Source organism: Macaca nemestrina, chromosome 20, assembly GCF_043159975.1.
Source record: "Macaca nemestrina isolate mMacNem1 chromosome 20, mMacNem.hap1, whole genome shotgun sequence".
Taxonomy (NCBI): Eukaryota; Metazoa; Chordata; class Mammalia; order Primates; family Cercopithecidae; genus Macaca; species Macaca nemestrina.
The window spans coordinates 38,432,802-38,456,685 of NC_092144.1; the positions used below are offsets into that span (position 1 = coordinate 38,432,802).

Below are 23,884 nucleotides of genomic sequence, written 5' to 3' on the forward strand. Positions count from 1 at the left end.
TACTCCGTGCACTTGGAGAAGGTGATGGCAACGCAGGATTCTGCACGTAAGGATTTTCCTAAGGGGAACACGGTTGGGATATAATGGAGGGAAAGTGGGAAAAACCTGGAGAATCATCAAAAGGTGGCACAAACCTGGCCCTAAGTGAAGGGAAGTGGGAGGCAAGCTTAGGTGGGAGCCACCTAGACCACGATACGGTCTAGGGAACATCCACCAAGGCTGTCAGGGAAGCCTCCAGCCAGAATCAGCCAGCAGAGAGGTTCCTGCTCCCAGTCTCCCAGGGTTTGCCTGTCTTGGGAGCCCTGCCTGGCTCAGGCATGGCTGGGAGCAGCTCCTGGGAAGTTTTGGTACAAACGCTGCTCGGAGCACAGAAGCTTGGTCCAGATCCCTGCCTTTGGAGATCTGCCAGGCGCATTCCCAGGTCACCGTAGCGAACCAGCCCCACTGACACGGGATGCTTCCTGCAGGGCTCCCTGGACACGCACTCGCCCCCAGTGCTGAATCCAACGGATTCTTTCTGTACTCACTGATCGTTCTCCTTCTCCATGGAGGGGGTTAGGCTCCGGGCCCTAGGAGAGCCAGGCTAAGGGAAGTGGTGGGAAAACATGAAATTGTTTGAGGGAGGGGGACATGGAGGGGGGGATGCTCATTGGCTGAAGCTGAGGGGCAGGTTAATGCAGGAGGGACAAGGAATGGCTCCCAGCCGCTGTGGCCTGACGGAGGCTGCTTGCTACCTTGATGGAGCTTTTAATCTTTATCTCATTTTACAGATTAGTGTATCTCACACTTTATCATGCTGCAAGAATGCTGCAGGCTGCAGAACTTGGCAACCACAGATTTCTGGGCTCTGTTTCCAGAGAAGTTGCTTTTCTAACAAATTCCCAGTCATGCTGATATCGCCAGCCCAGAGACCACACTACTCAAATAATTTTGGTGAGAGCCACGTTGGACTCCCATCCCTAAGGTGCTTCTTCTTTTCTGAGGAGGACACCCAGGGCCCAGGGACATAGATGTTTGCTTTAGGGAGCTTCTGGCCAGAGCCAGGCCATCTTCTCATCCCAGGCGGCCCAGCTCCCTTTGCAGTGCCTCCATCTGGGGGAAGAAAAGGGAAGAGGTGTCAAGCCCAGTCAAAGGCAGGAGAGACCAATGTCCACGCCGGTCTCATCCCTGGGGCCTGTTGTGGTCACATTTAGTCCTGCCTCCTACTGAGGGCTGCTGAATTTGCCAAGGGAAGACACTCTCTTGTCATTGAGGTGACACTGCGAACTCTGCCTCCTGGGTTCAAAAAGCGATTCTCCTGCCTCAGTCTCCTGAGTAGCTAGGATTACAGGCATGCGCCATCACGCCCGGCTAATTTTCGTATTTTTAGTAGAGACAAGGTTTCACCATGTTGGCCGAGTTGGTCCCAAACTCCTAACCTCAGGTGATCCACCTGTGTCCGCCTCCCAAAGTGCTCTGATTACAGGCGCGAGCCATTGCACCTGGCCGCAGAGGGCATGTTGAAGCTCTTGGCCCCAATCCATCCCTCCATGCTGCAGATGAGGGTACAATCAGGGGCAGAGAGGGGAGAGGGAGGAGCAGCCCTTAGTAGAAACGGTTTCCTTAGTGCATCCTGGGCACCGGTGGATATGAACATGAGCATTTTCTCTTCCCATTTTTCTCCAAAGCATGAGAGATGTTTGTGCTATGGCAAATACGACACCCGTAGGAGGGTGTTGTGGGTTGAATTGCGCTCCCCCAGAAAGACATGCTGAAGCCCCAACTCTCAGGATCTCAGCTGTGACCTTATTTGGAGACGGGGTGATTGAGACGTGATGAGCTGAGATGCAGTCATCCTGGAGCAGGGTGGCCCCCAGTCCATGCTCACTGGCATTTTAACAAAGAGACAGCCTTGAGAAGGCACAGGGTGGCAGGGAGCATGCCACATGAAGACGCAAGCGGAGAGGGGAGTGATGTGGCCACCAGCTGGGATTGGACTGCCCGGGTTGTCAGGAGCTGGGAGAGGCCAGGAAGGACCCTCTTCCTGAGGCTGCAGAGAGAGCACGGCCAGGCTGACAGCTTGAATGACAGCTTGGACTTCTGGCCTCCAGAACTGTGAGAGGATACATTTCTGTTTGTTACAGAAGCTCTAGAAAAGTTATAACAGAAGGTGTCTGAGGAACCGTGCCTGGGGGTTCCCAGGAGTGCCTGGGGATTCCTGGGGGTGCATAGGGGGTTTTGGGGAGTGCCTGGGGTTCCCTGGGACTGCCCAAGGATTCCTGGGGGTGAATGGGGTTCCTCGGGGTGCCTAGGGCGTAGCAGGCAGGGACAGCGCATGATTGTTCTGCTGGCAGGACTTGGGGCTGGACTGGCCACCCCAAATGTAACCCTGGGCTTCTGCTCAACAGCCCAAACAGAGGGAATAATAGACCCCCAAAAACGGCTCTGTCCCTGAGCCCTAGAAGGCTGCGTGAGAGCTGCCTTCGAGGCCAAATTCTTGCCTCCTCCTTCTGTTGGTCTGTGAGCCCCAGGATCCTCTTCCTGGCTCTATACTGAAGCCTGGACTTGGAAGCTGCCATCCTAAGGCCCGCATTTAATCAGGAGAACGTAAGGATGTCTAGGCCATTAGAAAAAAATCACACAGATGTTCCTTTTGGGGTGTTTGCAATCACTTCATAATTAACTGACGGCTTCATAGCAGCCACTTTCACGTGTGTCCAATGGCCACATAACGACATTGCCTACTCTGAATCTACACCACAGCAGCGTGGGAGGGTGTATGCTAAGGGTGCATCCTGCCACCTCTGCAGCCCCAGAGCCCTCCCCCAGCAGCAGGGGCTCACGAGGGCCTGGGCATCAGATGTGTGCTCAGTGCGCCTCTCCTCTCACCTCGTCATGAAACCTACGGTGGGTCCTCTCGCAACAGCAGCACTTGTGGTGACCACCTGCGGATGGGCCACTGTACCAGGCATTGTGCTGACAATGTCTACATTATCCGGTGGATTTTGCAGCAACCCTGCAGAGGGGAGCCTGAGGCTCGGAAGGGTGACATGACCTGCCTGAGGACAAGGAGTCAGTGAGGGGTGGGGCTGGGGCTCAGCCTCAGCGGTCAGGCTCCCGAACCCTGCTCGTGAATCAGTGTGCTGGGGAGAGCAGTGTGGATTTGGGATTTAGCCACCTCCGGGCTGTCTTTCTGCCCAGCACTAACCCTCAGCATCCCCCTGTGGGCTGCAGAGGGGCTGGGGCTGGGGCGGGGGACAAGGTGCCCTGCCCACTGTCTCTTAGTTAGGTAAATGGAAAATGAATAAATGCCCTGAGGTAAGTGGTCAGGCAGGACTTGCAGAAAGTGAAATGATTCAATAATTAGATTTTTAAAATCAATTAATGAATTAGGATTTTTTTTTTTTTGAGACAGGGTTTCACTCTGTTGCCCAGGCTAGACTTCAGTGATGTGATCATAGCTCACTGCAGCCTCAACCTCCTAGGTTCAAGGATCCCCTCACAGCCTCCTGAGTAGCTGGGACTACAGGAACATGCCACCATGCCCATCTAATCTTAAATTTGTTTTTAATAAATTTAAGATGGGGTCTTGCTGTGTTGCTCAGGTTGGTCTCAAACACCTTGGCTCAATCCATCCTCCCACCTCGGCCTCCCAAAGTGCTGGGATTACAGGTGTGAGCCACCTCACTCAGCCAATAGTTAGATTTTGCTAATGATTTTAGATGCTCCTCCAATAGGTTCCCTCTCTAGCTTTCCCCAACTGTTGCCTTCCAGTGCAGCTGTGAAAGGGAACCAGGAGAGTCCCCCTCCAACCCCTACTCTCCAGAACTGCCCACTGGTGGAAGGATCTCCCGCCCCTCCCCTCTCCCCATCCCTCTTCCATTCAGGGCCTCCTGGAGATCAGGTGTGCCACATGTCTACATGAGCTGTTCATAACCAGAGGGTCTGAAGTCACATGATCCGGGGTCCAGCTCTGCCCCTTGTGAGCCAAGTGAGCTCAGAGAATTCACTTCTTCTCTCTGATCTCCACCTCTCCATCTAAAAGATGAAGACATGAAACAGATTTCCTTCAGGGGCTCATTGATCTACTCTACAAATATTTCAGAACCTTTTCTGCCAGGCCCTGTTCAAGGCTCTCGGTATAAATCAACGAACCCAACAAAATCCCCTGCTCTAGCCCAAGGGAGGCGAACACCAAACAAAGTAGTGTATAGGGTTAGAAGGAAGACAAAGCAGAGTGGAAGCATGGGGTGCCTCTGCGCAGGGCAGCCTTCTCTCCCGCGGCAGGAAACCCTGGGCTGCAGCTGGGGACCGTGGTACCACGGGAAAGATAGGAGCACTGAGCCTGGAGAGGGAGTCCCAAGGACTTCATTTGAGTCCCTGGACACAGCCTTGCCTGAAGGGACATCTGCCCTCCTGGTCTTTGGAATTCTTGAAGCTAATCCACTTTCCCCACCGAAGCTAATCCACTTTCCCCACCCCTACCTGACTTTCCCGTTTTATTTAAATCAGAATTGGGTTTCTGTCATCGTCGTTTGAGAGGGTCCTGGCTCAGGCACGTGCTTAAAAGCTTCTAGTTTGTTTTTCCTTCTAGTTAGAGGGTACGATGATTTCACCATGCATGTGGAGTGGGGGTCTAAGTCTACAGGCAAAAGGAGAGGGCTCGCTGCTGAGTGATGAGTGCACATCCCCGTCCTCTCTCTGTCTGGGGAGAACCAGGCAAGGGGATCCAAGCCCTCACATCCATCGGGAGCTCAGTCCGCTTTTCTGAGATCACTTCCGCGTCACCATGTGCCTGTGGACTCCTTTATTAATTGCTCCTTAGAGCCTAAAACCCAATTCTTTTATGAAAATTATGAAACCATCAAGCAGCCTGACAATGAAAATAATGCCTCCCTAGTATCAGTGTTGTAACACTCCCTCCCGTGTTTCTGAGCAATACATTCATCCCTGTGACTGTGGAGCAGGCAGGAACCTGAGTGGCGTGATTAATGGGGCACTCTGCAGCCTCCCATAGCCAGGGACAGGGCTGGGAGTGGAAGACAAAGCCTTGTTCCACCAGGAATAGATTATTCATATTTTCATCCCCTTCGGACCAGCCAGGGTCATTAATCTACCGAGAGCCTCAAGTCCTAGAACGGCAGAAGCCTTGACCACATGCAGTGCGGTGCATCAGAGTCCTGGGGTGGAGACCATCCCATCCTTCCCAGGTCATGCTGGGGGCAGCCTCCAAGCTCCTATCTGCAAACTGGAATAGAGTGAGAATGTTCTGTGGAGGTAACAACTTTGGACATAAACGTCTGTCATGCGGGCTTGTGCAGGTGGAGTTGAGCTCCTGTATATCCTGTTCAGAAGGGGAGGCCTCGGGGTCAGAGGAAGTCCATGCTGTGCTCCTCCTAGGACCCAGTGCCTTTCCTGTGCTGGCCGCAGGTGTGCGCAGCCTGACTCCATGGCACACGTTCAAGTGGGGTGCGTGCAGTGCAGGAACACTGTGGTTGGGGAGGGAGGCTTTGCGACTCCTGCAGTGGGGAAGGGGGATGTCCAGAGATGACTTGGGTCAGGCAGCTGAAACCTCAGCGCGCAGTGGGGAGCAGCGGGGGCACCAAGAGCGCCTCTTCAGGATTCTTATTTGGTAGGTGAGAAAGGAAGGCAGGAGAGTCCAGCGGCTCGCACGAGGTTGCACAGCTGGTAAGGGCGGGGCTGGGAGACACAGCCTGTGCCTGGGGCCTCACTCTCAGTCGCCACTCCTGAGGGCCTTTCTGGCACACACACTAGGTGTCCAGTTCTGTTCTGCATGCCAGCTGTCCCCAGCAGGGCCCAGGTGAGCATACAGTGGGGCGAGGGCTGAGGAGGAAGATGTGATCAAAAGCTCAGCTCTAGGTGGTGGGAGAAGGAGTAGGGTGTGGAGAGGGGGTGACAGAGCCCTGACTTCCTCACCAAGCAAGGCTTTCCTGCACAGGTTTTTATGGGGGACTCTGACAGTAGAGGACTGTGGGGTGACTGGGTGCTGCCGAGCTCAGGAAGCTGGTGGCATGGGGAGGACCTGGAAATGCCTTCCCTGGCAGAGCCTCCAGCCTGGAGCAGCAGACAGGCAGGCTGTAAGTAACAGAGGAGGGTAATGGGAATACAGCAGGGACATTGAGGAGGAAGGATTCACCTTGGGGTGTGATGCCTGCAAGAGCCCCACTGCATCCATTCTGGGAGATGCCCCCCACTGCCAGCCCCATCCAACGTGGACCGGGAGCAGAGGAAGACAGCTGAACTATGCCCCACTGATTGAGCAGAGGGCAAACATCCCCTGCCTTTGTTCTCCTTAATCTAAATTGAATCTGGGCAGGGGGATGATTGCAAGGTGGACGTGAAAACCCAGCTGCATTTCAAAATTACACTGATCAAAACAGAAATGGTCTGGAGGTTTTGAGGAAGGATGGCTGGTGCGGGTACAAACCTTACTTCATGTTAAATGGTGCCCTTTTCAGGAAGGAAAGGGGAGGAATAACTTCATCATACTGTAAACCAAGACTAGCCACTGCCATCCATGCTAAGAAGCCCAGGGAGACTTTGAGGCTGGAATCCTTGCTCCTCATTGTCTAGACCCTGACACCTGCAGAGGTCCAGAGGCATCCCCTGCTGTGTCTTCTCAAGGGTGAAGATCTCCTGCCCTGATCTCACAGCCTTCTCTGTCCCCTCTGACACTCTTTGACCCAAGTCTCAACAGTGCCTGCCCAGTTGTGGAGGCAAAAGGTGCAGAAGAAGGGTCAGTAGCTTGGAACTGGCTGTAGCTTGGAGCCCAGCCTTAACTCCATCTGCTTCAAGGCCTTCCCTGAGTCATTGGCCCTTACAGAGAACATTCTCCCCTCTCTACACCTACCCAGTCTCCAGGGACCGCACTGCCAACATCCTCAGGATGCCTCATTCTGGTCAGCACAGCCGGGTGTGGGTCATTGTCTCCAGGGTTCCAGAATCCATCCCAGGAGCTCACCCTCACACTCCCTCCCTTAAAGCATATAGGAAGATATCCCCTATATACACACACCCTTATCTCTCCTTGAAATTAAGCAGTATTCACTCAGCCTGCAGGAAAGTAGTCCATGACTTTTTTTCACCTTAATCTAAATTAAATCTTCAAATGGAAAGAAGGCCTCATGTGAGAAGTCAATCTCATCCAGTTGCTGGCCGAGTGTTAGAGGGAGAGCGAGTGCCTGGGTGAGCAAATGCGTCAATGTGAAATGTGCCTCCTATGCAGGACTGTGTGCACATGTACAGGTGTCTGGGGAGGAAGCCTGGGCCACGATTCCCAACCTGCCTCCACGGAGGTCCCTGGCATTCTAGATGTTCTGTATTTAAAAATAGCCTCTCTAGTGGTCTCAGGAATGAAAAGGATAAAATCTAAGAGCTGTGTGACCCCACCCTGCCCAAACCTTTCCACCTCGTTCATCCAGGACTCAGAAGCCTCAGGGCCATTGCTGTGCCTCTGAGGCGGATTTGGGCTCCCTGCAGCCCACATGGCCTAAGATAGCTTGGTCTGAAACCTCAGCATCCGCCTCACTCCACTGAGCTAAGCCATCTTTGGCTCTAGAGAGTCTTTGACGGAGTGTGAATAACCTGGGAGGTTTCATACTCACCAACACAGCCGCCTTGGGCTGGGGAGAAAGGGTTTGCTGCCTGGTCCTGCCAGAGAAAACCTGGAATTTGGGCCACCAGGTGGGGGCCCTGGGTAGGTGGGAAAGCAAAGTTCTCCAAGTGCCTTACGCTGCTGATGTGATGGGGCTGCCAGGTAAAGTACAGGATGCTGAGTTACATTTGAATTTCATGTTGGTGATGAATCTTTTAAAGTATAAGTATGCCCCGTGCAGCATTTGAGGCATACTTATACTGAAAAAGTGTTTATTATTTATCAGAAATTCAAACGTAACTGGGCATTTTAAAATGTTTATTTGCTAGATCTGTCGATCCTAGTTGCTGAGGGAAATGGCGTCTTGCAAATAAGATGCAGGGAGCAACGATCCTAGTGAGTTTCCACCCAAGGAGCCAGCCTTTCAGGGGACAGGGCATGCCACGCCAGCTGGGAATGGCTGAAACACCGTGCCAAAGCCACCACTTCTCAAACGAGTTGACAGATGGAATCCTGTCTTTATTGATATCTGTCTAGTGAGGTCTTCCTGGAGACTGCTGCTTAAAGACACAGGTGCGTCCCAAACCTGTCTGTGTGCCCTGCAGGGCCAGCTCAACCCCAGGCAGTGCTAGGAGCCGACACCTTGGGGCTGGGCGCTGTGTTGCATGTCTGTAATCCCAGCACTTTGCTAGGTCGAGGTGGGTGGATCCCTTGAACCCAGGAGTTCAAGACCAGCCTGGGCAACAGAGTGAGACCTCATCTCTACTAAATCAATAAACAAATAAAGGTGATGCATGCCTGTAGTCCCAGCTACTCAGAAGGCTGAAGTGGGAGGTTTGCTTGAGCCCAGGAGGTCAGGAAGTTGAAGCTGCAGTGAGCCATGATCCACTACTGTAGTCCAGCCTGGGTGAAAGAACAAGATGCTATCTTAAAAAAAAAAAAAAAAAGAGAGAGAGAGAGAGACTTTGGGTTTAGTTCCATTTTTGCTGGACACAACCTTTCTAACACTACATGTCTTCATCTGTAAAATGGGGTCAATCATCTCTTCTCTACTCGTCCCACAGCTGCTTGTCACGAATAAATGATAAGTTTTAGGAAAATAGTTGGTGAACTGTAAAATATTTCAAATCAAACATCCTACAGTATTTGTGTTGCTGTCAAAATAGGACTATTACATTCCCCTGAGCAGAGATGTCTTACTTGGTTCCTCCCTCCTTGGTGGGAGCAGCCCCACCTTACCAAACGGGTTTCCCAGAAGGCTGTCGCAGAAGGCCTCGGTGCAGGATGGACTTGCTTCGGTCACAGTGGCACGGCAGCCCCACCATGGACATCGGCAGCCAAGCCTCCACCAGTTGCTCTGACCAATGTTGCAGGCAATAGGAGGCAGTAGAGAAGCATCAGCACACCCCAGCTTGGACTGTCTGTTTTTAAATAAAATCCCTGAGCTAGGCGTGGGGGCTCATGCCTGCCTGTAATCCTAGCATTTTGGGAGGCCGAGGCGGGGCAGATTACCTGAGGTCAGGAGTTCGAGACCAGCCTGGCCAACATGGTGAAACCCTGTCTTTACTAAAAATACAAAAATTAGCTGGGTGTGGTGGTGCATGCTTGTAGTCCCAACTACTTGGGAGGCTGAGGCAGGACAATCGCTTGAATCCAGGAGGCAGAGGTTGCAGTGAGCCGAGATCACACCACTGCACTCCAACCTAGGTGACAGAGTATGACTCTGTCTCAAAATATATATATAAATATAAACAAACAAACAAACAAACCCTGCAAGGGATGCAGTGTGTCGGGAACGGATATAATTGTAAGTGTTTCTAACTGAAATACGTAGATTGATAGCTGAATCACGAGGACATAGCAATAGACATGTTTATTCCCACACTTTCAACCGTGTACTCAACACACCTTTCCTCAGCCCCCAGTGAGTCCGTTCTTCCCTCTGGGAAGCCGAGACAGGGTGCTGCAGGCTGCTCCATGGGAGATCGGGGGCTTCTCAGAACTCCCCTCCCCAGGCCTGGTAGTTCAGTATCCAGGCTCAGGTCAGGCCCAGCCCCACTGTGCACCTGTCTTTCTGTCTCTGTCTTTCTCTAGGGCTCAGGCAGAGTTCCACCAGGGTCTCCAACTCAGGTGCTGGAAACCAGTCACTGAACTGGGCTTGGTGACGCCAGGCCAGGGCCCTAACGGACACTGTGTAGAGCTGACTCTTGCTCCTCTACACAGCGGGTGGGGCTGCTGTCCTTCAACAGAGCCTCGGCTTTCATTTAAAGCCAGCAGTTTGAGCCACAGCACGTGGTCAGAGCTTTGCCGAAGCCTGCCGCTCCCGTGGAGGCTTCCCTGATTGCTGCAGCTTACACCAGGCTCCCTGCTTCCTTTCTGCTTCTCAGTGGACACGGGTCAGCTCCCTCATCCTGCCTGAGGCGTCCTCAGCTCCTGGGCAAGGTCAGCAGCTGCTCTCCGTGCTCACTGCTGGGGTGGGGCAGGGGGAACACAGAGGTATTCAGGTTGAGACTCAATTAGAATTTTTAGAAATCTCCCCCTAGTATTATCCAAGCTAGTGAAGAAACAGAAATCCATAACAACCACGAAGCAGCAGTGTGACAGCAGCATGCTGTGGTACTGGAGCAAGGAGATCAGCCCTGTTCTCAACAGGATAATTTTTTTTTTTTTTTTTGAGATGGAGTTTCGCTCTTGTTGCCCAGGTTGGAGTGTAATGGCGCAATCTCGGCTCACTGCAATCTCCGCCTCCTGGGTTCAAGCGATTTTCTAGCCTCAGCCTCCTGAGTAGCTAGGATTACAGGCGCCCGCCACTATGCATGGCTAATTTAGCTGGGTGTGGTGTTGCATGCCTATAAATCCCAGCTACTCAGGAAGCTGAGGTAGGAGAATCACTTGAACCTGGGAGGCAGAGGTTACAGTGAGCTGAGATCGCGCCACTGCACTCCAGCCTTGGAGACTCTATTTCAAAAAAAAAAAAAGAGACAGAGATAATATTGCTGGGCGTGGTGGCTCACACCTGTAATCCCAACACTTTGGGAGGCCAAGGGGGCGGATCACTTGAGGCCAGGAGTTCGAGACCAGCCTGGCCAACATGTTGAAGCCCCGTCTCTACTAAAAATACAAAAATTATCCAGACATAGTGGTGCATGCCTGTAGTCCCAGTTACTCGAGAGGCTGAGGCAGGAGGATTGCTCGAACCTGGAAGGTGGAGGTTGCAATGAGCCAAGATCGTACCATTGCACTCCAACCTGGGCGACAGAGTGAGACTCCATCTCAGATAAAAAGAATATTTATTGAGTGCCTACTCTGTGCCAGGCACTAATCTGGGCATTTGGGCTGCAGGAGTGAACCAAAGACCCCTAGTGCAGGAGCAGGGGAGTGCTCAAAATAGAACTTGAAGCAGGGTGGTCTGGAGAGGCCCCATTGGAAGAGTGTCTCTTAGCAACTTTCTTTTCCTTCAACCCAGCAAGGCCAGGCCTGTGGGTGAAGAGCCGTTCATTTACAAATAGACTTGGCCAAGAAAATCTTACCCTCTTTGCAAGTGAAGATCAATAACTCATGAATTGAAAACTAGGTTTGTGAACAATGATGCTTATGTTAATTTAACTTTATCAGTAGGTTTAATAATGTCTTATTAATTCAATAGAAGGCTTTTTTAAAAAAAAAATAATGAAAAGTTGCATTTGAATTAGTCCTGAACCAAACAGGGCCCTGACCTTGGTCTCCCCTGGCGATCCACAAATAGAGCTTTTTGGTGGACGAGTCGCGCCTGCTCCTGCCATGCACGGTTCTTTCCATCTCACCCCACACTGGTTTCTGGCATCTGGCTTGGCCTGTCTGATGCAATGCAGAGAAAGAGATCCAGAGGGAAACGTGGAAAGTGGGAGATGGGGTGGAATGTGTGGAGGGAGACTTACTCTACAGGAAGCAGAAAGCAGGTTCTTCCCAGAGTCTCTTTACAATCGGAGAGGCCCCATCAGCTGTGGGGAGGGAGGGCTGCTCACACCTGCCTATGAGCAGCAGGTGGAATAAATTATTTCTAGAGGCTCTTTGAGCAACACTAGAGTGAAATTAGGCCACCTTCCACAACTCTAGGATCCTACCATCTACCCCCAGAGCCTGATCAAAACGTTCCTCCACCAATCCCACCAGGTCTTCCAGGGCTGCGGGGAGAAATGCCTCTGTTCCGGATAACCAGAGCTGTGCCACAGCGCCTCTGCAGACTGGGACAGCTCAGAGCTGGCAGGGTTGGTCTCTGGTTAGACATGCTGCTAGGGAACTAGGCCTCATGGACATCGCAGACAGGTGCAGGCATTTGGAGGAGAGGGTCACAGCAGAGTCCGGGAAGTTGGTGCCCTTGGGGCCTGGCCTGATGTTTCCTGTTAAGCTGTACTGTAGGCTGAGCACCAGCCAACTCCTTCTACTTTCCAAGAAGGGGAAGGCTGGATCCTTGGAGATCTGCTTGAGACAGGCCTGCTGGATGTGCGAAGAAACCAGGTAGGATCTGAGGAAACCACTGGTGCTAGCTGCAGAGTCCAGAGCCGATCTCCCGAAGATGAAAAGTTAGATCAGTGAGAAGCAAGTTGGAGAGCTGCCCTTTGGGCTCCAGAATCAACTGAATTCAGGAGACAGGTTTTGGGAGGAAAGATCCTAAGACTAGCTAACCTGCTACTCAGTCAATGGTGGAAAATGACTCGTCAAGGGTCAAGATAACGAAAGGTGGTGGAGATGAAGAGGATGCTGGTGGTGATGATGGCGGGAATAAAGATGAGGACACCCTTCCTTTCCTCTGTTTTCAATTCCTTGCCACATGGGCCTCCCCAACATCATGGGTTTTTTCATCAAAGCCAGCAAGGCAGAGAAGCAATAAAGTCAGCTAGCAAGATGGAAATTACAGTCTTTTGTAACTGAATTATGAAAGTGACACCGCATCACATGTGTCATGTTCTTGCTTTTAGAAGCAAGTTACGAGTGGCCAGGCCAGCCCACATTCCAGAAGAGGGGACAACTCAAAGGCGTGAATGTGAGGACGTAGGGATTATTGGAAGCTCCTGTGGTTTGAATGTTTGTGTCTCTCCAAAATTCATGTTGAAACGTAATCCTCAATGCACCAGTATTAAGAGATGGGTCTGTTAGGAGGTGATTAGGCTATGAGGGCTCCACTCTTAGGGTTGAGATCAGCATCCTATAAAAGGGCTTGAGGGGTCAAGTTCATCCCTTCCATCTCTTCCACCATCTTAGGATGCAGCAAAAAGTGCTACCTTGAAAGCAGAGAGCCAGCCTTCCACAGAAACCACATCTGCTGTCTCCTTGATCTTGGACTTCCCAGCCTCCAGAGCTGTGAGAAATAACTTTCTGTTGTTACAAACGACACAGTTTAAGGTATACTGTTGAAGCAGCACAGAACAGACTAGGACAGGAGGCAACTTATTCTGTCCACCGCGCTAACCCTCTAGTCAAATTCAGTGGTGTAAGGGATCCAGATGAAATCAGCAGAGATGAACAGCCCAAACAACTCACAGAATGGCAAGAAAAAAAATGCTCTTTTCAGCTTCTAAATTTTGGGCTGGTTTGTTATACAATCAGAGCTAAATTCAGTAATTCAATTTTGTGTCAGAAATGGCATCCTGCTTTAACAAAAACCTAAAATGTGGCATGAACCTTGAGACAAACAAGCAGACAAAGGCTGAAAAAGCAGCTTCTGGAAAATGGCTGGTAGAGGCTGAAAGTTCCAATAGGAAGCTGTGGGGAGGATGAAATTTGTGGTGTGTAATCACGGAGTATTGAAGAGCCATACCTGTGGTCAGTTCACAGATAGAAATGTACCTCATGAATTTGTAGATAGGGCTCAGGAGATATCCAGGCGGTATGCAGAATGTATCAGTTGGCTTTTTATTTCTCGTATGCATTTGATAAGATATAGAAAGAGGGGGATAAACTGAAGAAGGGACTGCTGAATTTGAAAGGAGAATTTAGAAGAAATATAAAAGAACCAGGATTTTCTGCAGTGGAAAATAAAACTGTTGCTCATCTTCAGTTTTTTTCAACTATAAAAATACGCTGAGTACATTAAAACCTGGGTGAACTTGGAAGGATGCTACCAGCAAAATATGCCCTCAGGGTGAAGATCAAATTAAGGATATAGTAGGGAAGGTCAAATGCAAATTTCTGACACTGTCCCTTTGGTCAAGACAGTAAATAAGAAGCAATGCCATATTCCAGGTAAAATGTCAGGAAGCAGAGCTCCCCTCAAAGATTAAAAGATGCAATGGTTCCTGCTATATTCCTGAGTTTAATTCATTAATACAGCCATGTAAGAACCAGAGGAACATGGATACACCAGGACCACAAATGGTGATGGTATATCAGAGAAGACTCCTGTGGTAGACTTAAAGGCCCCTGCCCGTATCTAGGCCTGGTCTCGGTGAGTGTTGCCTTTGTATGGCAAAGGGAATTTGCAGATGTAATTAAGTTGAAGGTCTAGAGATGGGGAGACTATCACCAATCATCCAGGTAAACCCTGAATATAATCACTCATGTCCTACTAAGAAAGAGGCAGAGGGAGATTAGAATACAGAAAAAAACATTGAAAATTGGGCAAAAGACATGGACACTTCTTAAAAGAAGAAATACACACGGCCAGGCGTGGTGGCTCACGCCTATAATCCCAGCACTTTGGGAGGCCGAGGTGGGCGGATCACTAGGTCAGGAGATCGAGACCATCCTGGCTAACACAGTGAAACTCGGTCCTCTCGTGGGCTTTCCTCTGTGCTTCTGAGGAAACAGAAAGACCTCTCTGGTCTCTCTTCCTTTTCTTATAAGGACACTTGTCCTATTGGATAGGGCCTGCCCTTATGACCTAATTTAACCTTAATGATCTCCAAACAGGTCACATAGTGTTTCAACATACAAATTTGGGGGAGACACAATTCAGTCTATGACATATCTGCAACAGAAAATTATCCACAATTTAAAAGGCAGTGCCTGGCATGCTATTGGGTCCTACCAGAGACTGCACACCTGATCACAGAGCATCAAATTTCTTCCCAGTACGATCTGAGTTTTGCCTCCTGAGCTGGGTGTTGTCAGCCCACTAATTCATAAGGTTAGGCAGGCATAACATCATTTTATCCTACAATGGCAATAAAACATTTGGGATTAGACTGAGTAGATCCAGAGGACACAAATAAATTAAACTACCTCTTGGCCCAGACCCTCATATCCCCTATCTTTGCTGCACAGATGGGTCTTCCTTGTTCCATACCTATGGCTTTATGAATGTTCACTACCACCAGCTGAAAAAGGAGGAAAAACATCCTTGGTTCACTGATAAGTCAGGACAATATGTTGTTACAAGCCCAAAATGGACTGTGGTTACCCTTTAGTTGTATTTCAGAGGTAAAGAAGATTTCTCAGTGGCTAGGCTTAAGCAGTACACCTGGTCATTAGCTCGTATTAGAGGGAGAAATGACCTAAGATAAGAATATTCAGGACCTTTGGCTGCTATGAATGGCTTTGCTGGTTGTTCAGGAACTTTGGGTGGGGTTGGGGGGCTGCAGGAGGGGAAATGTCCCAGGATAAAGTATGCAGATGTATCCGTGAGAGTGGCCTTGAGGTGTGAAGATAGTTGTATCATATGCTCATACCCACTGGAGAGCACAGAGGAGGCACAGATCAACTAAGTAGCCCCGATGATCCATCTTTGCCCACTCCAGTGCCTGCAGGATGGGTCCATGAGCAGAGAAGCCACAGCGGCAGTGGGTGGCAGTGGTGCAGGTTACGTACAGTTCCAAGCGGGCTGTTGCTCATTGGGACTAATGCAGCCACTGTCGTTATTGAAGATCTGACGGATGAGTACTCGATGCCAAGGTTGGGCCCTCCATGGGTACCAGCTCCCAAGAACAGTGTGCCAGTGTGTTCTCCAGGAAGCAGATGTCAAGATGGAGTCAGGAATATAAGAGAGTTGTTGGGGGTAATGCCTGTGAAAGATAGAGGGAAGAGGGGTAGACTAGGAAGAGCAAGCCTGACAGATGTGAGGCAAACTTTCCCAGGGGGAGCGAGAAAGGAGGAGGATTGGGTAGGAAGAGTTTCCATCTGAGACATGAGAAATAAAAATAAAATTCTAAGCCTCCACCCAACCAAATAGTAGACCTCCTCTTGGTCAAGGGGACCCCAGAGTGACCTTGCAAACTGAATTCTCGGCCATGACAGGAGGGAGGTCGGACACACCTCATTATACCCCCTCCGTTGCTAACCACCACTACGCCTTCTTCCCTAAGAACCAAAGAGAAACCAGCCCTTTTAACAGACTCCACACTGGTATCAACCAACCACCTAATGCCACCACACTGTTTTGTGGTTTTAACACAATTGACCAGCATTTTTTCCTGACAAGAGATCACTGATCATGGCATGGTTCTGGTGAGTCTATGGAGAATGCCCAGTAAATGTTTTTGTGTCCTCTGCTTCACCTTTTAATGTCAGGGGGCTGAAAACTCCACCCTTGGTTCATGCTAACACCGTATTTTGTACATGGAACCCATGAAGGGGCGTGAAGCTCCATTGTGCATGTGCCCATGTCTCTTTTCATAAATATTCATGACTACTCCTATAGCTTATTAAATATGTATACTTAGCCATCCTGCTCAGCATAAATGTCTGTTCCTTTTTCTTCTCCCTCCAAGCGTTGGTTTTTGGTTTCCGACCAGAGGCTATGCTTCCTGGCCTGTCAGAATGACCACCCTGCCGGCTGCAACCCTTTATAAGAAATAAAGTTCTCTTTTCCAAATTTGTGAACCTCGTCATTCTTCAGTTGACAGGTGCAACTCTAAGTATGTCTCTGCCAGCCCAAAAGGGAGATCTGGCAGGACTGATGGCTCGGAATGGTGCCTGGTTCCACTGCATGAGGCATCTGTGGCCTCAGCTTGAAACCAGAGGCAAATTCTGAAGGCACTCATAGCTGGAGGCTACTGTCAGTTAACTGAGCTTCCATGACTGCCACAGTTACCAGCTGGCCATATGGTGGCAAATGGACTCTACTGGGCACATTGCCCCATGGAGGAAGCCATGTTTCACCCTCACTTGGGACTGTTGCATATTCTTAAGAAGAATTTGGCTTCTTTGCCTGAAGAGTCTCGGTGTCTGGTTGTTCAGAGAATCTCACATATCATTGGCTCCCACCAAGGGACCAAATTTATAATGAAAGAGGCTCCACAATGGCAGATAACCAAGGACTCCAGTCCATGGTATGTGCATTGGAGCCAGCTTGTATTGGCTTAGGAGAGTTGGCTGTTAAATATTCAAGAATTTTGAGAGGCAGTTGTGAAATCTCTGGGAGATTGAAATTGGCAATAGCGAAAATACTTACATAACAAAACTTAGGCAATCTCTACAAATTGGATATCCCTCCCCCTTCCCCCTACACACAAACCAGTTTACAAACACACCACTGAGACCACTGGTGCTAATACACTACATCACCCAGAGCTGCCAGCAGCCTGAGAAAATGCTGGAATGGCCACTTCAAGGACATGAACACCAGATTGGGAAGAGTCCTTTGTGGGTTTAGGGGTGGAATTTTTCAAAATGCAATCTCTATTTGGAACCAAAGACTACGTATGGTACTGTGTCCACAATAGATAGGGCACACTTGTCTGGGAACCAAGGAGTGAAAATAGGAGAAGACTCCGCTATTAAGTCAAATGGCCCACCTGGGGAATTTCTGCTGCCTGTCCCCAAAGCTTCAGGCTCTGCTGGGCTAGACACCCTGGAAGAAACACTGCCACCAGGGGACACAGTATGGATTCCACTGAACCTGAAGCTGCAGCTGCTGGATTGTCATTTGCAGTTCCTTATCACAGTAAACCTGTAAGCAAAGAAAGGAGTTACCAGCCTGACAGGGTATTGGCCAAGCTTATCATGAATGACAGAGTTGCTGCTGTGTATGGGAAGCCAGGAGGAGTTTGTATGGAGCTCAGGGAACTTACTTGGGGAGCAAATCTTGGTGATTCCTTGTTTGTTGATAACTGCTAATGTTGATAACTTAAAAGGCATGGCTTGACAACCGTATGAGAACCAAATGCCCAGATCCATCAGTCATGAAAGTCCAGGTTACCAAGCAAGCAGCCTATAGCATGCTGAATGCTGATAGATGGTGATGGGAACGTAGAAGTGGTGGCAAAGGAGTGAGATATCGAATAGGAGGCCCCAACCTCAGGAGCAACTGGCCCCAGCTACAGCTTGTCCCACAAAATTTCCTGTTGATGATTGACAAACTGTGATTGACCATGAAGAGAAGTTGTTAACAGGGTAAACTTAATGTGGGTCACAAGTGAACCTGAGGGGTAAACAGATGGACCACAGTGAATGCTGTTGGTCTCCCATCCATATTCCTCCTAGCCATACCAGTGCGGTGAGCCAGCTGACTTCAAATTGCCAATACCTGTGTCTTTTTTCAGGAAGACTTTTTCCAAAGTCATATTGAAGCCACTCTGCCTGCTTGTAGCACAGCCTAGAAAACCAAAAAATTAATATTCACCAGGACCAGGTCTCCATTGATAATATAGCCCCCATGCTAAAAGGATAACCCTAAGACATAGGTTCTATATCATTTTCTAGGGAGTTCCTGCAGGATTCAGCTCTAGTTAGCCACAGTTGGTTCTGGCTTAGTAATGACCCCACCACAACCATGGAAATAGAAGGGGATTCCTTTGTTTTAAGGTTTTCTTTTTCTTTTTTCTCTTTCTTTTCTTTTTTTTTTTTTTTTTTTTTTTTTTTTTTGAGACAGAGTCTCTGTCACCCAGGCTGGAGAGCAGCGGCATGATCTCAGCTCACTGCAACCTTCACCTCCCGGGTTCAAGCAATTCTCCTGCCTCAGCCTCCTGAATAGCTGAGATTACAGGCATGCACCACCACGCCTAGCTAAGTTTTGTATTTTTAGTAGAGGAGGGGTTTCATCGTGTTGGTCAGGTTGGTCTCGAACTCCTGACCTCAGGTGATCCGCCTGCCTCGGCCTCCCAAAGTGCTGGGATTACAGGCGTGAGCCACTGCACCTGGCTAGGTTTTCTTTTTACCTTACAGTCACTGTCTCACCTGTCTCACCTTCCCACTCCCCTGTCAGTGTTTCAGGTACCACCCAGATAAATAAGTTGCATTTTAATCTTTATAGCAGGATCCACTTCTAAGGGAAACCAAAACTAAGACAAGTGGATGCAGTAAATATGGGCAAAGGTAGATTCCTAAGCTATTTTTTTTTCTAGGTTGACTGTTTTATTCTTTATTTATTTATTTATTTATTATTATTATACTTTAAGTTGTAGGGTACATGTGCATAATGTGCAGGTTTGTTACATATGTATACTTGTGCCATGTTGGTGTGCTGCACCCATCAACTCGTCATTTACATCAGGTATAACTCCCAATGCAATCCCTCCCCCCTCCCCCCTCCCCATGATAGGCCCCGTGTGTGATGTTCCCCTTCCTGAGTCCAAGTGATCTCATTGTTCAGTTCCCACCTATGAGTGAGAACATGCGGTGTTTGGTTTTCTGTTCTTGTGATAGTTTGCTAAGAATGATGGTTTCCAGCTGCATCCATGTCCCTACAAAGGACACAAACTCATCCTTTTTGATGGCTGCATAGTATTCCATGGTGTATATGTGCCACATTTTCTTAATCCAGTCTGTCACTGATGGACATTTGGGTTGATTCCAAGTCTTTGCTATTGTGAATAGTACTGCAATAAACATACGTGTGCATGTGTCTTTATAGCAGCATAATTTATAATCCTTTGGGTATATACCCAGTAATGGGATGGCTGGGGTCAGTCAGGAAACAACAGGTGCTGGAGAGGATGTGGAGAAATAGGAACACTTTTACACTGTTGGTGGGATTGTAAACTAGTTCAACCATTATGGAAAACAGTATGGCGATTCCTCAAGGATCTAGAACTAGATGTACCATATGACCTAAGCTATTTTTTGAATAAGACTTGCAGGTGGGCTGAATGTGGCAACTGAAAGAAAGAGAGAAAATTAGGAACAATGCCTGGATTTCTCACTTAAGCGAGTGGGTAGAGAGGGGTATCATTTACCGAGATGAGAGGTAATTAGAAGTATAGAAAGTTAAGAGTCCCATTTTGTTAACACTACATTTGAGACTTTTTTTTTTAAGTCAGAGTCTCACTCTGTTGGCCAGGCTGGCGTACAGTGGTATGATCGTGACTTACTGCAGTCTCTATCTCCCGGGCTCAAACAATCCTCCCACCTCAGCCTTCCAAGGAGCTAGGACTACAGGCATGTGCCACCACACTCAGCTCATTTTTTACTTCTTGTTTTTATAGACATGAGGTCTTATTAGGTTGCTCAGGCTGGTCTCAAATACCTGGCTTCAAGCGATCCTCCCATTTCGGCCTCTGGTAGTGCTCGGATTACAGACATGAGCCACCATGCCCAGCCATACATTTGAGATTATGATAAGACATCAAAGCAGAGATTCAGTTAAAGTCAGAGCTAGAGATACAACTTTGGGAAGGTGGTAGGGGTCACAAAAAATTGAGTGTCACCATGGGACTTTCTACGACCATTAACTGTGGTCAGAGTAAGCTGCCTTCTGCCCCAGGCACTAGCAATATTAAAGAGAGCAGCTGCTGCGTTGGCCTGGGCCCCAGAAGGAGGACACGTGGAGCAGTGCCCTGCCCTCCGTGGACTTGGCCCACAGCGAGGAATAACTCTTATTGTCGTAAGCGTCTGTGAATCTTAGATGTCGCGACAACGACAGACACTGCATTACTCTAACTGGTGCAGAAACCCTCGCTTATTAAAACAGGAGGGAAGAGGCACGTGAGGGACATGATTTAAGTTAGGTTGAGGGGTCTGATGTTGAGAAAATAAATGAGTTCACATGTAGCATTAGTCCAGAGGAGAAAAAAAAACCAGTATAAACGCCATTTCCATTCCCCAAATCAGAGCGTTGGAAAAAGTCATCTAGCACTGTTTTTCCAGCCAGCATAACAGAAGTGTGACCTTTACCTGGATTGACATCCCAGGGTGTGTGTAATCAAATGTAAAAAAATTCATTATTATGTCGACTCTCAATTGATTGTGTAACAGAGAATGCAGGTAGCACAGGAGCCCCAGAACCGTTTGGCTGTGATTTCCTCATATGCTGGCTGTTTTGCTGCTGGTTTACTTTCTGCTTTCGTTTTTTTTTTTTTTTTTTTTTTGTCTGCTCACATTAAAAAGTCTTCATTGCTCCTGACAGGCAGGTGGAGACAGGCAGGGAACGAAGGTCTGGGTTAGGATTCTCCAGGCACGCCCGTCTGCAGCTAATTGGGAGCCAGTTGCATCCTCTGAAAGACCTGAATGGCTGACTGCCTAGAGGGGTGGGATTCTCGCAACCCACTTCCCTATTCAGAGCATTCTTCCTGCACCTGTTCACTGAAGTCTGAAATTCATTTACAGGAGACACAGCCTTTTATTCCCAGATTAGAGCTTAGGCTTCCATTGCAAAAGTCCGGGGAGAAAGGTTGTGTCTCCTGTAAATGAGGAGGAGGAGCAGTGCGTGTAGAGGAAGGAGGTGCACAAATCAGGCCGAAACAGGAAAACAACTAAGTTTTTACGACAGGAGAAATTTAATTCAGCTAAATGGTTACAGAAATGATGTAAACCCAGAGATTGGTAAGAAAAGAAAGACACGACTTTCCCTGGACCAGTGGGACCAAGGAAAGAGGCAGAGTTTGTGGGACCGAGGTCAGCCCTCTAAAACTCAGACTACAGGGATATCCATGCCAGAGCCAGAGCCACAGAAAAGACCAGCTGCTGCCAGAGAAGCTGCCCGAGACAGGGAGGAAGGGGAAGATGCACCAGACTTCTCGCATCCTGCAGTCTCTCCAGTGCATCTCATCGCTGTCCCCAACTGGAGGCAAAGGCGGAAGCCTGGGAAAAGCAGCCAATAGCAGTCAGATCCCTTGCTATGCAGAGCAGAGCAAAGGAAGGGCAGTATATGAATCAGTGGGAAAACAGACACAGAAAGTGCAGCTCCTGGGACTCGGGGTGGCTGCCTAATGAAACACAATTCCTTCTGCAGCTGCACCCCTGCCATTCCCCATTCTTAGGAATGACTGCTCCCTTCTGGCTTCTGCTCCTCAACCCTGATCTAGCCATGATCTCTGAGGAGGTATAAATGATCTTATTACAGGGCCGGGCGCGGTGGCTCACGCCTGTAATCCCAGCACTTTGGGAGGCCAAGGTGGGTGGATCACCTAAGGTCAGGAGTTGGAGACCAGTCTTGCTAACATGGTGAAACCTTGTCTCTACTAAAAATACAAAAATTAGCTGGTCATGGTGGCATGTGCCTGTAATCCCAGCAACTTGAGAGGTTGTAACAGAAGAATTGCTTGAACCTGGGAGGCAGAGGTTGCAGGGAGCTGAGATCACACCACTGTACTCCAACCTGGAGGGCAAGACTCCATCTCAAAAATAAAAAAATAAAAAATCCTATTACAGCTGGGTGTGGTGGCTCATGCCTATAATCCCAGCACTTTGGAGGCTGAGGTGAGAGAATTACTTGAGCCTAGGAGTTTGAGATTGGCCTGGCAACATGGTGAGACACCATCTCTACACACACACACACACACACACACACACACACACACACACACACACAAATTAGCTGAGTCATGGTGGCTTGTGCCTGTGGTCCCAGCTGCTTTGGGGGCTGAGGTGGGAGGATCATCTTAGCCTGGGAGTTTGAGGCTGCAGTGAGCCATAATTACACCACTGAACTCCAGCCTGGGTAACAGAGTAAGACACTGTCTACAAAAAACGGAAAACAAAACAAAACAAAACTGATTCTATTACATGATCTCATTCCCAGCCCTTTGTGATTGGGCAAAAGATGGGCACATGACCTGGTTGGGCCAATCAGAGTCTCCTCTGGGATTTTTCACACTGGGGAGGTGGAGAAGAGTCCTGTCTGCTCTGGTTGTGGAGTGGAAGAACAGGAGTCTGTACACCCCCATCCTTGACCTGTGATGGGAGGCAAAAGTGATTTAAATAGATGGAACATAGCCAAAGTCCCCGTGCAGAGGAAAGTGAAAGGAACAAGAGTAAGACAGAGAGGGGGACTAGAGACTGGATGGTTTCCCAGGCCCCGACTCTGGGAAGGGCCAAGGAGACCTCCATCCTGCTCCTTCACAGTGTGGTTGCTGGAGCCTATAGATCACTCTTCTGGCTTAAAGTAGGATATCATTGTTCTGTCCCTGATAACTACAACACAGATACATTCTGAACAAGTGGGAGAAAGAACACAGGGCCTGATATCATACTAAAACTTTCGCTAAGAACAAACGGGGCTGAGAGGGCAAGGAACGTCAGACAGTCGCATCGCAAACAGGCACCAGCAAGCAGGTGGCTAGGATACCGATGTGCAGAGTCACGGTTTTCTTGAGGGTGTCAGAGGTTCAAATCCAAGCTTCCTTCTAGGCAGGGACGGCCAATGAGAAGTCAGCTGAAGTCATGGGACAGAACTTTTGGGAAAGTTCTGTCAAAGAGGAGAGGGGTTGAGAGGACAGGCTCTTTTCTCTACGCCCATCACTGCCAGACTCATCCCCCTCTCTCCCTTGCATCACCCAGATTCATTGGAGAATCAGGAACCTGAGGGTCCTTGCCCAAGACAAGCAGAGCTGCCAGGAGGAAGGAGACAGAATCCTCCATGCCAGTGGAGCTGCATACAGTTCCGGCTGCTCATAGCTTTCATTACCTGAGGAACAAATACAACGTTTTTGTTCTTTTGTGTATTTTTCTGTTCTTTTGTTTTATTTAAGCTGCTATTTTTCAGGTCTTAACTATTCTGCGCTGATAGGAATTCCTAATTGACAGAGGACCCACATATGCCTGCTGTGTTAGTCCACTCATGTGGCTATGAAGGATGCCTGAGGCTGGGTAATTGATAAAGAAAAGAGGTTTAATTGGCTCATGGTTCTGTGGGCTGTGCAAGCGGCATGGCACCAGCTTCTGCTCAGTTTCTGGTGAGGCCTCAGGAAACTTCTCCTCATGGCAGAAGGTGGAGGGGAGCAGGCCTCACATGGTGTGAGAGGGAGCAGAGAGAGAGGAGGAGTGCCGGGCTTTCTAACAACCAGCTCTCCCACGAACTAATCACCAGGAGGATGGCACCAAGCCATCTATGAGGGATCCACCCCCGTGACCCAACGCCTCCCACCAGGCCCCACCTTCCACACTGGGGACCACATTTCAACATGAGATTTGGAGGGGTCAAAACATCCCAGCCATGGC

At 49.2% G+C, this 23,884-nt stretch overlaps 1 long non-coding RNA gene across 1 annotated transcript; it reads left to right on the forward strand.

Moving 5' to 3' along the window:
• The first annotated feature begins 6,985 nt into the window (after positions 1–6,985).
• On the forward strand, positions 6,986–23,343 carry LOC105487651 (uncharacterized). The gene is made up of 3 exons (XR_011617360.1): positions 6,986–7,185; positions 7,924–8,167; positions 23,225–23,343. It is a non-coding gene; the product is annotated as an uncharacterized lncRNA (long non-coding RNA).
• Positions 23,344–23,884: the final 541 nt, after the last annotated feature.